The following is an 18,898-nucleotide window of genomic DNA, read 5'->3' on the forward strand; positions in this document are numbered from 1 at the left end:
TTATACTTTGAATCACAGAATATTAGAAGAAATCTTAGAACAGAACAAAACTGGAAATGATTGCAGAATACAGAATATTGGAACTAGAATGATAGGACATCAAAGCTATAAGTGACCTCAGAGATAATCTGATCCGAGGCTTCTTAACCTGGAATCTGTGAACTCTTTAATGAATGAAAACTCCACTATGCCTTTGCTGCTCTGCCCAGTTTCAGTTTTAGGAACAAGATGCCCCCCTAACTGAGCAGCTCATCCCCTCTGAACTGACCCCACCTTCCTTAGCTTCCTCTCCCCTCTGACTGGAGGACTGAGCACCTTTACTGAGGGCAGAAGCCACAGGGGGAGCCGCAGCTGGTGCTGTAACCCACCTTGTATGTGTTGTCTCCCCTCATTAGACAGGAAGCTCCTTGAGAGCAGGCACTGTCTTCCTTTTTATTAATTGTATCCCCAGGCCTAGCACAGAGCCTCGCACATAGAGAGCACTTAATATATGTTTATTGAAGAGAACTGAAGAAAGCTTTTACTAAGAGATTACACTAAGTGCAAGGAAGGGTAGCCAAGCAGGGCCACCAATGTGAAGGTGTCCCTCCCAGCTCATGTTGCACTGGCTTCCAACCCTGCACTCAATGATGAACATTCTCACATATGGTCAGACTCTTTATACCCCAGTGATTCTGAAGCCCTGTCAATGATCTTCTAAACCCAATTCCCTCCCCTCCCCATCATTCCAAATCCTTATTCCCATCCCCTTCAACCCTCCCACTCCAAAGTTTCAGCCAAACATCATCCAGCCCTCTGGAATTCATATTCCATGAGCATCATTAATCTTTTCCTCTCCTACTCCTTTCATATAGTGGCTATTATTGAAACCTGACTCCCCTCAAATGACACTGCTACCCTGGCCACCCTTTCTAGTACTGGTTGCACCTTCACTCATTCTCCTCGACTCACTGGTCAAGGTGGGAGAGGGGGACTGAATGAACCTTCCTTGTTCTCCACTGCCACTTCCACTTTCTCCTCCTACCCCCATCACTTGCTTCCTTTAAGGTTCATGCCATTTACATTTACCACCCAATCAAAATCCTGGTAACTACTACCTACAGACCCCAGGTCATTCCCCTTCCATCCTCAATGAGTTCAGCACTTGGTTAAAACTAATTCAACTCTCTATCATCTCTCTCTCTTAAAGCATCAGCTTTGGATCACTTCTTCCATTCAATGCCTTCACTCCCATACACATGCTGGTGAATGAAGGTGGAGAAAAATCATGTGATGATTCTGGCTGGGTCCACTACAGATTTATATTACACAACCTCAACTGCGCCCTCACTGCTGCTAGGCAATCCTTCTATACATGCCTTATCACCTCACTCTCCCATTCTCCACAGTGGCTCTTACAATCCTTTCCTTTTTTTAAATAATATTTTTTCCAATTATATGTAATGACAATTTTTAGCATGCATTTTTACATTATTTTTAGTTTTCAATTTTCCCCCTTCCTCTCTTCCCTACCCTCTTCCTAAAATAGTAACCAATTTGATAAAGGCTACATATGTATAATCATGTAAAACATATTTCCATATTAGACATAGTTGTCTTGTTTCTAGACTAAAGGAGGAAAAAACATAAAAATATGAAGAAAGTGAAAATAGTATGCTTCGATCTGCATTCAGAGTCCAGCAGTTCTTTCTCTGGGTATGGACAGCATTTTCCATCAAGAGTCCTTTGTAATTGTCTTGGATCATTGTACTGCTGAGAATAGCTAAGTCATTCACAATTGATCGTTATACAATATTGCTGTTACTGGATACAATGTTCTCCTGGTTCTACTCATTTCATTTTGCATCAATTCATTTAAGTCTTTTCAAGTTTTTCTGAAATCCTCCTGCTTGTCATTTCTTATTGCACAATATTATTCCAATACATTCATATATGTGATGGCAATCAAAACAGGATCTTTTGCTGTTTTTGTTTTAGTATAATTAAATATCTCTGATTGAATCTTGCCTTTATCTATCAAGAGTCTTTACAAGGAGTAAAGTACAGAAACAAAAGTTTCTTTAACTAGAAACAGTGTATGTATTTGTACTGTTAATTATTTTAATTTGATTAAAGATCTTTCCCACCCATTGATGGGCCTGCCCATTGTGGGGAGATTGATTAGGGGAGTTGTTTTGTAGGAGGGTCCCAAGTACATTTGTTTTTTCTATTGAGGCACTGGGTCAAAGGACTGTGATGCCCTCTGGCTCTAAAAAAAAAAGGTATAAATACTCTGAGAGTTGAGGTTTTACTTTGGGGCTTAGTTTTGGTAAGAAGGTTTGAGTGCCAGGTGATGACTCTGGGAAGCTGAGAAGGAGCCCCCTGGCTTTGAGAACCCAGATGTTGTGCTTCCCTCTCTGGTAACTATGGTCAGACAGTTGGGGTCCAACTGACTGCTGAATTCAGGTAAAGGAAGCCATATCTGTTGACTTTTTGATTTCTCTGTATTTTCTTTGAAATTTGATTCCCTGAACTAACTGAATGATAAATGCACTTGGTTAAAGGAATGATATGTGTGCTTGATCAAAGTGTGCTTGATTAAAGTTAACCCCTTGAAAGTTGTTTTCCTTTTATGAATGCAGATCTAAGAACCTGTGATAGCAGGCCCCCCCCGTGCATGTTGGGGTGCTTACTGCTACAATATACCTCAACTTGTTCAGCCATTCCCCAGATGATGGCTTCTCCTCAATTTCCAATTTTTACAACCCTTTTCATCCTTCCTCAAATTTCCCAAGACTTCCCCTCTGCCAATTCTCTCAGTTGAGAAACTTTCCTTATATTCCACTAAAAAAAATTAAGGTGATTTGTAATGAGCTCCTCTTCCTGCCTCTTCCTCATCTCACTTCATTCATTTCCCCTCCTACACTCATATCACATGAAGAGGTAACCTCACTCCTTACCAAGGCTAACCTCTGGACCTGTTCAAGCAATCCCATTCCATCCCATCTCCTCCAACAGACTGTCCCCTTGGTCACCCCTATTTTTTCATTTATTTTCAATCTCTGACTACTGGCTTGTTCCCTTATGCCTACAAACATATCCATAGCTCTCCCATTCTGGAAAAAAAAAACCCTCATTTGATCCTTTCTTTCCCTCTATCATCCTATATCTTTTCTACACTTTTTAGCTAAACTCCTCTAAAAATGCCCTCTACGATAAACATCTCAATGTTTCCTCCTCTCATTTCATTCTCTTAACAATCCGGACACCACTCCACCAACACTGCTCTCTCCAAGTTACCAGTGATCTCTTAGCTGCCAAATCAAACAGGTTTTCCTTAATATTCACTCTCCATGATCTTACTGCGGCCTTTGACACTGTTGCTCACTCTCCCCTCCATGTGCTCTTCTGTTCAGGTTCTCCTCCTACCTCTCTGCCCACTCTCAATCTCCATTGCTGGATCCTCTTCCAGATCATGCCTTCTAACTGGAGGTGTCCCTTGGGGCTCTTCTCTTCTCCCTCTATGCTCTTTTCCTTAGTGATCTCATCAGCAACCATGGATTTAATGACCCACTCTATGCTGATGATTCTCAAATCTACCTATCCTGCCTCTGGCCACGCCTTTCAGACATGTGAAACTGGACTGGATGTCTCCTAGAAAACTTAAGCTAAACATCAAAAACAGAACTCATTTCTCTTTTCCTCTAAACTTCTTCCTACCTTCCCTATTACTGCAGAGAATAATACCATCAAGGCCTGTTGATTTCACCTCTGTAGCATCTCTGGCATACACCTACAACATGCCTCTTCACTCCTCTGACACTGCCCCCACCCTGGTGCAGACTCTCCTCACCTCACCCCTGCACTATGGCAATAGCAGCTGGTGGGCCTTTCCACCTCCAGTCTCTCTCCACTCCAGTCCATACCCCATTCACCTACCAAAGGAACTTTCCAAAAGTTCAAGCCTGATCATGTCACTCCCCTACAAAATAAAATCGAGGTGATCTTCAAAGTTCTTCATCATCTAGCCCCTTCCTCCTACCTTTGAGTCTTCTTACACTGAGCTACCTGCCACATACTCTTTGATCCAATGACAGCAGCCTCCCGGCTGTTTCTCAAAAAGACCCTCCATCTCTCAGCTCTGGGTATTCTTTATCCCATCCCTCCTCCAAACTAACTACTGACCTCCTTGGCTTCCTTTAAATCCCCAACTAAAAAATGCTATCTATTACAGGAAGTTTTCCCCAACCCTTCTTAATTCCAGTGGAGTACCCTCTGTTAAATATTCCCTATTTATCCTGTGTCTCTAGCTTGCTTTGTATATATTTGTTTCCATAGTGTCACTACCAATGTCTTCCTTGAGGAAAGACACTGTCTTTTGCCTCATTTATTGATTTATTGATTACAAAGCAGTATACTAAGCACTAAGGATACAAACAGAAATGTAAGATAGACCCTGCGATAAAGGAGTACATATTCTAATGGGAGAAACAACACACATGAAAGCTTTCAGCTGCTAATCAGACAGAAAGATACCATGGTTTTTAGGGTGTTAGAAGCAAAGGAGATGGTCATGCTTCTTCTTTACTGTCCACTGATAAAATCACTAACAGTTTATGGTGCCAAATCATTTGAGAGTGCCAAGGACTTTGGTGACAAGAACTATTTTTTAGACCTTCAATAGATGTGGCTGCAGCACCTGAAGGAGCAGTTGCCAGGTTGAATCGCCAAAGGGGTGGCTTCCTAGGATGATGTTTCAAGTACTGGGCTGTAGGCAATGCTATTCCCAAGACTCTTGGGTTCAGGGTCCTAGCCTCTATCCATCCAGCATGTAGGGGGAGATGCTGTTCAATGGGTAGTGTGACTTACCTGACACATGCTATCTCCCATCTCTTCTTCAAGATGTCTTCCTGCTTCAGTTAGGCTGTTCTGCCTGCCCTGTGAGTGGCAGCTGGTTGGCAAATGACAGGAATGGCTGGTTCTTTATCCATGGGAATTGCTCCTCAGGATGATGACCATGAGGGAGGGTAGGGGCAGGATAGGCAGTCTGGGAGCTGCTGTCCCAAGACAGCTTTAAAATCTATTTTGATAACTGTACTGCAATATAATGTCTCTTCTGTAATCCCATGTATCTTATATTTATTTGAACACATCATCCATAAATTTTTTCAGATTGCCATAGGGGTCTGTGACACAAAGTTTAAAGACCCCTGATTTGGTCAAACCTCCTAATTTTAAGAATAGCACTTATTAAAGGCTTGCAATTCATTATCTTCATATATCATCTCATTTAATTTTATTTTTACAGGCAACCCAGAGAGGGGAAGAAATGTGTCAAAAGCTGGTCATATTACAAGTTTGTAGCCGAGGACAGACTCAAACCCAGGTATCCTATCTCCCAGTCCACAGTTTTCTACTGTACTGAGTTTGCTAACGCTGTCTGAGGAAATGGCATGTTCCACTGTCCTGTGTAAGCATTAATCATGACTCCTTCCAGAGATCCCAGAGAATTAGACATGGCAAAAGGGTTCAATGAGTCAGAAGTTTAAAGCTGTCCAAAAAAGTAATGTGTTTACACAGAATTAAATGAAGTTGACACTCCAGAAGGAAGGTATCCAGGTCAGACCACATATGGAATACTGGGTTCAGTTCTAGGTACATTTTCCAAGGGACACTAACGAGCTAAACTCCTTTTTGAAGAAAGTGACCAGGACAACAAAGTAACTCAAAACACAGCATATGAAGATGTACTGAAAGATATGAGGATGTTGACCTTGGTTCTAATTCTGTCTTGACACACAATGCAAAGACTGATATACCAGCAGAGGAGCTTTTAAGGAACCAAAGCATCCCATGTGCAGCTACTAAACATCTCAGGACTATTTAAAAACACCCAGAGGGTCTGCCCTAAATATTCCACAGCAGAGATTTCATTCCAAATGCCCCAGACTGCAGAAACCCATCATCTGGGCTTTTGATAATTGGGTTGCTACATAAACCATCCTTACGATGTAAAGCTATTTGCATATATAGAGCCAGCTGCTGACTCGCTAACTGTCCAATAATTTTGTATTTTAGGAAGATAGCAGGTAGTCTTCAAGAAAGACACTGTAAGAAATGTAAAATGGCTTCATAGAATGTTAAGATCATCAGAATATCACTGCTGCACTTGGCCCCAAATACAGGATTAAGCATCCAGGTTTCTGGGATCCTCTGTATGACTAAATGCTGAAAGACAGTCACAACCCTGGCTGTGTGACCTCCCTGGCTACACTGCTGCTACTCAGATTTATGCTCCTGGAGTTCTCTCAAGCTGAGGTACCCACAGATTTCCAAATATGTTATGGGCATTTGTTTTTAAACAGTCCGCTGAAACATATGCCTGCACACATAAATCTAGAGACATTGAAAAAATAATGAGGCTGAGATTAAAAAGTACCAATGGAGTAGATTTGCCTTTGAAGGAATTATATAAATCAAAATTATTAACTTTTCTAAAGTGAAATGGTTCACATCCTCAAATCTATCCTGTTCATTCTTTCATTCCTCTGCACTCCTCCGCTGACTCTCAAGACTTTTTTTTCCTATTTCTCCATGCAAGTGTCTTCCCCACCTCTCGCCCCCAACACACACACACACACACACACACACACACACACACACACACACACAGAGTAAGCACTTAATAAATGCTTGTTGCATAACAAGAAAAACCAAAACAAGCAACAGAAAACAGGGACCTCTGTGCAAAAATGATTTAGATGTAATTGAGACCTAATAATAAGACACACAAAGAAATTTCATAGGAATTCACATGGGAAAAGTTGGAAGAGACCTTAGAAATCATTTCACAGACTCCAAGAAGAAAAGCAGTAAGCAGCCGATCTAGCCAAATCTTCTAGTTCCAAAAAGGAGACTCTACTGTTACTCCAGAAAATATCACGCTTTTTAAAAAAATAATTTTTGTTCATATGCTTTGTTAAGTTTATATTGCCAGAATTTCTCCCAGTATCTCTTCTCATCTCCTCTCAGAGTGTTATCCCACATAACAAAAATATTTTTAAAGAAAAATAAGGAAAAAGAAAGAAAAGACAAAAATCAGCAAAACAACAGGAAAAGTCTAAAAAACATATGCAATGCACCCTTGGATCCAGAATACCACTTCTAGGTCTACATCCCAGAGAGATCACAAAAAACGGGAAAAGGGCTCACACGTAAAAAATGTGTATAGTAGCTCTTTTTGTGGTAGCAAACAACTGGAAATTGAGGTGATGTCTATAAATTGGGAAGGGATGAACAAGCTGCTGTATATGAATGTAATGGAATACTATTGCTCCATAAGAAATGATGAGCAGAAAGACCTGACAAGATGAAAATGAACAGAGGCTGAGTAAATGAGAAGAACCAGAAGAACACTGTACACAGTAAAAGTAACACCGTGAGATGACCAACTTAAACAGACTTAGCTCTTCTCAGCACTGCAATGATCTAGGACAGTTCCCAAAGACCAAAGATGAAAAATGCTATCCACATTCAGAGGAAAAACTATGGAGTCTGAATGCAGATCGAAGCATACGATTTTCTCTTTATTTTTTTCTTTCTCGTGGTTTTCCCCTTTGGTTCTGATTCTTCTTTACAACGTGACAAATGTGGAAATATGTTTAATACAATTATACATACATAGCCTTTATCAGATTACATGCCATCTTGGGGAAGGGGGAGGGGAGGCAGAAGGGAAAATTTAGAACTCAAAATCTTATAAAAGTGAATGTTGAAAATTAAATATAAATAAATAAAATTTTTGAAGTGCTGAAAAACAATGCAATGTATCACACCTATGGACCAGCTACCTCTGCAAAGGAGTGGGACAGGAGTGTCTTCTCATTTCTGTTTTCTGGAAACTTCAAAATTTTCAAATGAAGAGGTGACAGATGCAAGATATACTGAGGAGAAAAATCTGACAAGATATGGCAACCGATTGTTCTGGACTGCTCAGCCTTCATTCCCCTCCTAGAGGTGCTTCTGACTGACTTCACCACAATACCTTGATCCAGGAGCTACCCTCAGTGCCTGGAGTGTTATTTTTCCACTGACCAGGGACTCCAGTTTGGGGAGGGGCCCAGACTAGAAATCCTTCATTCTCCTCCCAGCCACATTTTTCTTTCTAGAGATAAGAGAGCAGAGGAGAAGAGAGACAGACAAAGAGACACAAAAAAACAGAGACAGAAGCACTGATCCACAGCGTCACAAATGCTACAAAGAGGTCAAGAAGGATGAAAACTGAGGAAAGACCAATAAATCTGACAATCAGTGAGTGACTTTGGAGAGGGCAATTTCAGTTGAATGATGGGAGTCAGAAGCCACGTATATTGCACCTAGGTGCCACTGTGCTAGGTGCTGGAGAAAGAAAATATAACCCCTATTCACAAGAAGGCTACATTCTAATATAGGAGACCACAAGGACATCAACTTAAAAACTAGCATCTGTTAAGACCTATTATTTGCTAAGCACTGTGTCAAGTGCTGGAGATACAAAGAAAAGCAGAAACAAGCAATTCCTGCTCTCAAAGAGTGTAGACAACACGTAAACAGCTGTGCACAGAAAGGCACACACAGGGTAAAGTGGAGACACCCAGCAGAGGGAAGGCTCTAGCACTGAGGGGGAGCAGAAGGTGGGGTTCTAGCTGAGGCCTGAAAGAAGCCAGGAAAGCCAGGAACTGGAGATGAGAAGGGAGAGTATTTCAGGCATGAGGGACAGCCAGAGAGAATGCCTGGAGTCAGGGGGGAGCACAGCATGGAGGCCAATGTCATTGGATCATAGTGTATAGGGAAGACTGGAAAGACCGGAAGACGCGAGATTATGAAGAGCTTTGAAAGACAGAGGAATTTTACATTTGATCCTGGAGGCGCCAAACACTGAGGTTTATTGGGGAGGAGGAAAAGGAATCAGACCTGCCATTTAGGAAGATCACTTTGGCAGCTGAATGGAGAATAATCTGGAGTGGGAGAAACTTGAGGAAAGGACACAACCAGAAGGCTACTGTAATATTAGGTCCAGAAGATGAGAAGCAGCACCAGGGTGCTGGCAGTGTCAAAGAAGAGAAAGGGGACAGAGTCAAGAAAAAAAGACAGGACTTGACAGCTAAACAGATATCGCGGGTGAGAGAGAGTGAGGAATCCAGGATGACATAGAGGCTGCAAGCCTGCATGAATGGGAGGATGATGGTGCCTTTGACAGTAACAGGGAAGTTAAGAAGAAGAGAAGATGTGGGGGACAAGATCTAATGAGCTCAAGTTTAGACATTTTGAATTTAAGGTGTTTGTGGGATATCCCATTTTGAGATGGCTTACAAGCAATTGGAGATGCAAAACACAAGGTAAGGAAAGAGGTTAGGGCTGGACAAGTAGATCTGAGAGTCACTGGCAATAGAGTTGATCGATGAAACTGTGTGTGCTAATGAGATCACCTAGTGAAATACTATGAATGGAGGAGAGAAAAGGACCCTGGTCAGAACCTTGGTACATAGGCAAATATATGAAAGAAATACAAAAAGTATAAATACAAAGTAGTTAAATATAATAGTTAGAAAAGGAGAGTGCTAGTATTTGAGGGATTCAGGAAAGGTTATATATAGATTCTTGAGTCACATATTGAAGGAACAGAAGGATTCTGCAAAGCACAGATGATGAGGGACTACACTCCAAGCATGAGAGAGAAGCAGTGCCAGGGCACAGGGATGGAAAATGGTGTCATACGTGCCCAACAGAGAATAGGGAGCAATGGGACTCTCCTTGGAAGTTCCTTGGTCGTCTTCACCATCACTGCTCTGACACCAAGGGAGAGCTGAAGGTTATGAATGAGGCAATAGGTGAAAGCAACAGCCACCAGGGCCTGAGCCTCCTTGGCCATATGTTTTTATCCCCTTGTAGACTCTCCAAAGGCCTTTTTATATTCATTTACAAAACGCTGAAAATCTTAAATGTGAATCTCAACTTGAAGTTGCTAACATCCTCTCTCTCTATTTCTTTTGTATAGTTATCCTTCCAGGATTTGTAATGTAATGTAAAATATGTAATTCTTTCTATCAATATATACTGTATCCCCTTTGTACCTTAATAGATGATTTCTGGGAGTTGTTGTAGCAAAAAGAAAATTATCACCTGGCATCCAGCTCTCTGATGATTAACCTCTCCAAATTTATCTGGGTCATCATTGGGTCACTTAAGTTCTTTGCAGTTTGGTATGCTCTCCCAGAGTTTACACTCCACTGGCATAAACTTTGAGTTGCTGCAGTTCAGTCATTTCAGATTCTGTGAGCTCATTTGTGGTTTTCTTGGCAAAGACACAGAAGAGGTTTGCCATTTCCTTCTCCATTTTACAGATGAGGAACTGAGGCAAACACTGTGAAGCCACTTGCCCAGGGTTATACAGTAAATGTCTGAGGCCAGATGTGAGGTCAGATCTTCCTGACTTCAGGCCTGATGCTCTATCCATTGTGCCAGCTTGCTGCCCCTTGAGTACAGTAAGTTAACTCCACACCATGATAAGGCATCAAAAGAAGACATATCCTTAAAAGATGAGAAACTCATTTAACTCCTTACTAAGTCCTAGTGAAATGAAAGTGTGCTGAAGTAGGGGCCCTGACACAGGTTGTGTGTTTCTGAAAAGGACACTTTGCGCTCTGGGTCATGCCTGGTGTGGCCCCTGAGAGCCATCCTTTCATCATCTTCATGGTGCCCAGATATCAGTGTGATGGGATGCTTGGGTGCATGTGCTTGGGTCCCAATTCTAAAATCACATTTCTCTTTAAAAATCCCATTTCTCCCTAGCCTCAAAATACTATCCCAGGTAGTTTCTCCCCAGTCCAAGGACACAGTCTGCCCCAGAAACAACCATTATCTCCCTTCCTGATACAGCAGCCAGAGGTACCTATAGAACTTATTAGTCTGAATCAGCTGTGTACTGACTGAACAAGCTGTGCACTGGGTCATAACATTTACTACTCACTGACCAAACATATGTATCCTAGATTTAGACATACCTATACTCCCTTACATTCATCTTGTCTAACAAGACATTGATGAGAGCAACTTGGTATTTCTGAAACAGCCTTGACCACTGGTTGACTTAGTGACATTTCAGACCTAAAACCATACCTCCACATAGCCTCTCCTTAGGCTATGTCTCAATGAACTTTGGGTAAAACACCTGGGTAGATACCAAAAGTACATGTTCCTTTAAGAACTGACCACTCCTTAACCACTCCCTAATCCCACCCCAAAACACCTACTTAGCATATTTGGCACATACTTCACTATAAAATATCCTATATAAACTTTACCCATACCCCTCTAAGGTTGCAGGTTCCCTAAGAACTCTTGCCCATTGAAAAGCATAATAAATTTTTACCTTGACCTCAACAATGCTTGGGTACATGAATTCTTCCCCAGTGACCTGCCCCTGGTAGTCCTGTTCTTGTGGGGATCTCACACCCCCTTCCAGCCCCTATCAAGTGGAGCTCTTTGATGACACCCACCCGCCATGCTGCCTCTGCATTATTATCCTTTGGGTGGTCCTCAATTTCACTTCAAAGAAGAAATACAACTTTTAGCCAAAGGACCCTGAAAGGGCACTGGAATTTCAAAGTGAGTCTCTGTTCTAGTGAGAAGCCTGGGACAATTTTTAAAAAACATGCAATCCCCCAAAAGTAATTCAGGCTTCTGCTAAAGTAACACACAAATACAAGCTAATCTTATTACAATTAGTGATAAAACAAAGCAAACTTGCTAAACCCTGATTTAATGTATGTTGCTTGCAATCTTCACATTAAAACTGGGCCACGTGAAGTCTCCACCTTTTAAATGTGTCTACAGCCAAGTCAGGTGTTTCCCAAAGCAAAGCTTCCCAAAAAGGAGTACAGGGAATATCTACTAAATAACTATATTATCCTACAGAGTTACTACAAAAAACTTCTCATTTACTTTCAATCAATGAAGCTACAAAATTTGGGACATATTTTGAAGAAAACTTAATCTCATTTTATTTCTCAAGTGTATACATGCACAATGAACATTTGTCTTTTCATACTGAACAGGAGTTAAGGGAAAGGATTACTAAGCCAAGGGGCATAGAGGATGAAAAATATGAGGACTGGGGGTTAAGAGGACCAAATGAAAGCCAAAAATAAATCACCAAGCTCTGGGTCAGGACAGTCAGAACCAATCAGAGAATATCCCAGTTTCATGACCATCTAAAGTCACACTGAAAGCTTTTGCCAGTTACAGGATCATCAGTTCACAAACTTAAGAGTGGATGGACATGGTGGACATCTTTCTCAGGGGGAGTACAGTAGAGTCCATCTTAAAGGGGGCCATGATTACAAGGTTTCACAGACAGTAAAACCAGATTAAAACACTTGGGTCTTAGTGTCAAACAGCCACACTGAAGATGGCATAACTAAATCAGAAAATCAACCAAACATATACTTTATTTTTTTCCATTCATACAACTTGTATTCCACTTATATCAACTTAGTATACATGTTGTTAACAATTATGCTTGGGTTGTTCATGAAAATTTCTTAGGGCTTTAAACAAAGCTAACTCTCATCTCAAGTTATTTCTCTCTTAAGCACTTGCACATCAGGCAAGTATCAAAAAAAATCACAAAAGCAAAGAACCTCTCAAAGCTAAATATATGTATTTCTTATTCTACTGCTGTGCTTGATACACAATGACTTTATGAACATCAAGCAATTCATTTTTACTGCATCTTTACCCGTATGGTTTGTTCTTAGATCACCTACACCACTTAAAAAATGAGTGTAGAAAAAATAATACAAAAGAGCAGCATGTCATTCTATCTATCACTCAGCCTGCTCAGCTAATATGGCCTTCTGCACCAGCTCATTTCTATCCATGACTGACTCTTCCACATCCAGAGTGAGTAGCAGTGGAAGCAGATGGACATGCTTCAACCATCTGAACAGAAGCAGTGGCCCATACTTACACTTTACAAAGAACAAGGAATGTTTCCTCTGGAGAAGTGAAAACTTAGGGAGGATGTGCGTAGTATCTGTAAATATCTGAAAGGCTACCACACAGGAAATGGATGACTAGATTTATTCTGGCAGGTGCCAGAGGGCAGAGCTAGGACCAACAGGTCTTGGTTCATGGAGAAGCAGATGTCAGGTCATAACAGAATGCCTTGTAGGCTAGCGATTCTTCATTACAGACTGGCTTCAGGCTCAGGGTGATTCAGGAAAAGGATCAAGGACTCTTCACTTTTGTTATGTCCTGGTCCCCTTAAGGCCATCAGTCTAGTGAAACCTATGGACTCCTTCTCTGAATAATGTTTTTCAATGCATTAAAAATGCATAAAATTACAAAGAAAACCAAATATGCTGAAAAAGTTATCAAAAAAAATTTTTACAACAAATTCATGGAAGTGGTCAAATGGGGGAAAAAATGGGAATTTCTCTGAAAAGGGCTTAGTATCCAAGATATATAAACAATTAATAAAAAGACAAATAGCCATTCCCCAAAAGATAAATAGTTAAAGCATATGAACAATTCTCAAAAGAAGAACTGCAAAGTATTCACAACATGAAAAAATGCTCCAAGTCACTAAAAATAAGAGAGCAGAAAATACAAACAATGCTGAGATTCCCCCTCACACCCTGCAGATTGGCAAAGATGACAAAAACATGGCAGTAGTCAGTGTCAGATGGATTGTAGGAAAATAGGCACACTAGTATATTATTGATGGATCTGGGAAATTATTTTTGGAAAGCAATTTAGAATTATACAAATAAAGTGACGAAAATGTCCATACTTTTCGCTTAAAACCCCAAGGAAGCCATTGTTAAGAAAAAAGTCACCATGTACACCAAAATAATTATACCAGCATTTTTTTTGTGATAGTTAAGAATTGTAAACAAAGTAGATGTCCATCAACGGGAAATGGCTAAAAAAATTATGGTACGTGAATATTACTGTGCAATATTACTGTGATGTAAGAAAGGAGATATGTGATGAATAGAGAGAATGATCTACATGAACTGATGCAGAGTACAGTCAGTAGAGCCAAGAAAACAATATACACGATAAAAATGTAAATGGAAAGAAAAATGCCACACCAAAAAATCAAGTGAATGTAACAAAGATTATAAAGATCAAGAATAACTTGAATACAGAGCTTTCACAAGAAATCCTCAATTCATCCATTACAGAAGGTAAGAGATCCACAGGTGTATTAATACAGTGCATGTGTGCTCAGACGTTTTCAATGTACTGATCAACTGCACTGATTTTTTTTCCTCTTTAAAAAATGCTTTATGGGGAAGGGAGCATATAGGAGATAACTGTGAAATGTAAGAAAAAGAAGACATCAATAAAAACTTATTTAAAAAAAATTCATAGAGGTCAGGTTAAAAATCCTTGAAGATTATTTTCCAGGTCCCTTCAAACTCTAGGACCTAGTAAGCACCTTTTAAAAAAACACAGAAAAACTTAACCAATCACTTATGAAAGCTTCCTCTACTGAGCAGAGTTCTTGGGAAAATATGTCTTATTATGTTTTAAGATATGACGAAGGGTATAGTTTTCAAAGAAACTTGGGAAGACTCGTATGAACTGATGAAGGGTAAAGTGAATAGAATCAGAAGAACAATTTCTAGAATGATGACAACACTGTGAAAACAAAAAGCTTTGAAAGACCTAAGAACTCTGATCGCTGCCATGATCAGCTGGGATTCCAGAGCGCCAATGATCAAGCATAAAGCTCACCTCCAGACAGAGGGGACAAGTTAAGACTGCAGAACCAGAACTTATTTTCTTAAATTTGTTACAAAGATTTTGTTTTTCTTTTTTCCAAAAGGGGATAAGGGGAAGGAAAAAGAGAAATTTTATTTTTGTTCATTTACAATTTTTAACCTGTTAGTTACACCTGATAAAAAGCACCCTCAGTTAGGCCCACTGCTTCCTCCCCAGCCCTTTATACCTGGACAATAAAAGGAAACAAACTTCTTATAACTGAACCAGAAGCACCCAATCTGTCTGCCTAGATCACCACTAGGATCTGCTTCTCCAAGACCTGGGCTCAGGTGCCAGCCCCACCTCTGCTTAGGCCACTTGGGTTTATAAATCCTTGTCTTTCTCTAAGTCTCTGCTTCCTCACCTTCAAAATGAGAGCATCTACCTCAAGAGGCTGTCATGAGACAATTGGAGTTAACCTACCCCTGTCAACTGGCAAGCACTGTAACAGCTACCAGATTAGAAGTTCCTCTTCATTACGGCAGAAAATATGTCTGATCTTCACGTGTATCTCTGCTGAACCTTTTCATCCTTCCTCAAAACTTCTATGCCTCCCCCCCAACCCCACCCTCCTCCTCAACTCCACAACCACCAGATGCCACTATCTCTTCCATCAACTGTCTCACATGAAGTAGAAAACTCCTTCAGCAGACATGTGATCCATTGCAACCATCTCCAGCATTCTCCTTACCTACTGCCTGTTGCCCTGCTGCCTACAAAAATACCTATCTCTCCAGGATCCTCAAAAGAGCTGTCATTCGATCCATCCATCCATCCCCAATAACAACTGCCCCACATCTCTCATCCTTTTTGGGGCTAAACTACATCTACGACAGATGCACTCACTTCCTTTTGTCTCCTTCTTAACTCTTTACAATCTGGTTTCCAACCTGTCATTTAACTCAAACTGTTCTAAGTTACACTGATGACTGCTTAACTGCCAAATCCACAGGCCTTTTCTAATCATCCTTGACCTCTCTGCAGTCTTTGTCACTGTCAATCATTCTCTCCTTCTGAATTTTTGTGGTATTATCCTCTCCTAGGTTTCCTCCTACACATCTGGATGTTCATCCAAGTCATCACCACTCACCATGAATGGGGGTCTCACAAGTCTCTGTCTTGTGCCCTCTTCCCTTCTCACTTCGTATTATTTCACTTGCTGATTTCATCTCCCATGGTTTAATTATCATGTCTACGCTGATATTTCTCAAATCTACTTATTCAGCCCTAATCTTTCTACTGACCTCCAGCTCAGCATCTCCAACTGCCTATTGAATATCTCAGACCGAACGTCTCGTAAACATCTCAAGTTCAACATGTCCAAAGCTGAACTTACTATCTTTCTCACCTCAGACACTCTCTTCTTCCTAACTTCCCTATTGCTTCAGAGCAAATCTGCACAACCTGTGTCCACTTACTGCCCAGCACACCAAAGGATTTCCTGCGGTTTGCAAAAAATTTAGAGGATGTTTTCCTCTACATTTTCCACAGACCACTCAAAATCCTTTGGTGGGCCTCAATTTGTGCAGGCCTGCTTTAGAGGGTACCACCAACCTCCCAGTCACACAGGCACCTAAGTGGCATCCTTGAATCTTCACTCCACCCTACCCATATACAATCTGAAGTCAGTTCTTCCTGCCATCTCTCCCATATCCCCCCTTTTCTCCTATAACGCTGCCAGCATGCTGATGCACAGCTTCCTCAACTCATTTCTGGACTATGGCAATAGCCTGTTGGTTACTCTTTCTACCTTATCTCTCCCCACTCTGGTCTATACTCCACTCAGTTGCAAAAGTGATCTTCCTAAACCACAGATCTGACAATATTATCTCCTCTACTCAGTAGACTTCAACAGCTACCTATCACCTGCAAGATCAAATATAAAATCCATAGGCAACGTAGTCCTTTATAACCTCCTCACTTTTCTAGTACTCTTCCATTTTATTTTGCCCTTCCCCCCCACCATGTATGATCCAGTGACACTGACTTGGTGGCTGTTCTTGCACAAGATTACTCCATCTCCCAATTCTAGGTATTTTCACTGGCTCTTCCCCAAACCTGGATTGCCCCTCCTCTTCTCTGCCCCCTAGATTCCTTCAAACTCTTTTGTCCGAAGTAGTTTCATTTATGATTTCCTGAAATACAGCACAGGAAAACCAGCTTTGATAAAGTTGATTGGGATTCAAATAGAGCTACGGGAACAAGCCTTAAACCCAAATCATTCTCAGGCTTTCCCAGCTTCACTCGTTTGGGCCCTGGTGGCTAAGGGCGAGTGTAAATAACAATTGTTGCTGTTCTAGCTAGCCTGAAGGTCTTCCCTTCCCAGGATTTTTTTTTTTTTTTTTTTTTTTTGGAGTAGGTAAAAGAGTCTATTTATTGCCTCATTTCCTACTCAGCCTTATTCACTGAACTGTTACCTCAGATAAACTGAGACATGGGAAACAGCTTAAAAGGCCAAGCTCTCCTACTGCATCTAGGGCCATCTCCAGTTGTCCAGATGGACCCAGAGGAGACAGTGAGGCTGGTGAGTTTACACAGCCCTCTCTCACTTAAATCCAATTCATTTGCAAGTCAAGACATCACCATCCAAACATCATTAGTCCTAGGATGAAAGACAAACAACAAAACAACCAAAAAATCCTTAATTCCAGGTATTTTTCCTTTGCTGGTTATCTCCCATTCACCCAGTATTTAATCTGTTCATACCTACTTGTTTGAATGTTGCCTCCCTCATCAGACTGAGGGACTGGCCTTTGCCTTTCTTGGTGCCTCCAGCACATGACAGGCACTTAAGTAATGTTTATTTACGGTCTAGTCTCTCCCTTGCTGACCAAGATGGTTAATACTCAGATCTACATATCCAGCCCTAGCCTCTTTTCTGAGCCTAATTCTCACACCACCAAGAGTCATTGGACATTTCAAAACGGAGGCCCAACATGTCCAAGGATAATTATCTTTCCCAAAAAAACAACCCTTTTCCTCTTTCCCTTAGTCTGTAACCTCAGAATGATTATCCTTGACTCATCATTCTCTCTCATCCCCCATCATCAAATCAGTTATCAAATCTTTTTTTTTTTTTTTAAAGCCAAAGAAAACAAAGTTTATTAAGGATTCGCCTAATTGGGTTGCCTCTTAAGGAGCCTAAGCACTTGTGACGCTGGTATTCACAAGTGGGCCAGACACAATCCCAGCTAGACAGAGTCTGAGCTGGATTGCATCTGAGCACCTTCATGGAGGCAAAGTGGGACTTAAATAGAGAAAAGAGTATAGGAGGGATCTGGGGGGGGGTGGTCCAGGGTGATGGGAGGAGGGGTTTAGGAAGGGTCTTGAGAAGTCCAAGGAGGGTCAAAGACTGGAAACACCTGGAGGCTATCAGGAGATAGACAATGGAGGGTTTGGGTGGGAAGCAGGTAGGGCAATCAAGGGATAACAGACAATGATCACAGAGCTGTGTATGAAAGGCCAGATTCTGTGAGGAGAAACAGAGAGCACAATCTGAATATGAAAAGCCAGGTTAAGTGAGGAAATTCCAGGGAAGTTCAAGGAAGTTCCCAGAGTCTGAACCTCATCATTACCCCCTCAAACAGATTGAACCCAAATTCTTTTGGGGTAAGGGGCGAAGGTCTCAGTTTCTGAAACTTCTTCCTGCTGGCAAGGGGCGTAGAGCTGTCCCTGCCTCGATGGGTCCTGTTCAAGGGGTCAGACTTCAGAATCTGGGTGGTGCCGGGTCCAGTGGGCTGGAGACCTTGGATTCAGACGGAGGTTGGTATACAGCCTGGGCTGTCATCTGGAAGTTGATGGCTTGCACTCTTCCAGTTTGAGCAGAAGAACTTGAGATTAGCAGGTATCTGGATCAGGGAACCAAAAATGATGAGGTTTATGGTGAAGGGGACCCCAAAATACCGACGGTCCGGGTCGTGCTCGAATGAATTCGACTCAAGCCTTCTTAAAGCCAAAGAAAACAAAGTTTATTAAGGATTCGCCTAATTGGGTTGCCTCTTAAGGAGCCTAAGCACTTGTGACGCTGGTGTTCACAAGTGGGCTAGACACAATCCCAGCTAGACAGAGTCTGAGCTGGACTGCATCTGAGCCTCAGTTATCAAAT

At 41.4% G+C, this 18,898-nt stretch overlaps 1 protein-coding gene across 3 annotated transcripts in view; it reads right to left on the reverse strand.

Moving 5' to 3' along the window:
* The window catches only part of OSBP2 (oxysterol binding protein 2), a 293,276-nt gene that overhangs the window by 249,390 nt on the left and 24,988 nt on the right, over positions 1-18,898 (reverse strand). The gene's annotated exons all lie outside the window — the stretch shown is intronic.

This window comes from Notamacropus eugenii, chromosome 4, assembly GCF_028372415.1.
Source record: "Notamacropus eugenii isolate mMacEug1 chromosome 4, mMacEug1.pri_v2, whole genome shotgun sequence".
Taxonomy (NCBI): Eukaryota; Metazoa; Chordata; class Mammalia; order Diprotodontia; family Macropodidae; genus Notamacropus; species Notamacropus eugenii.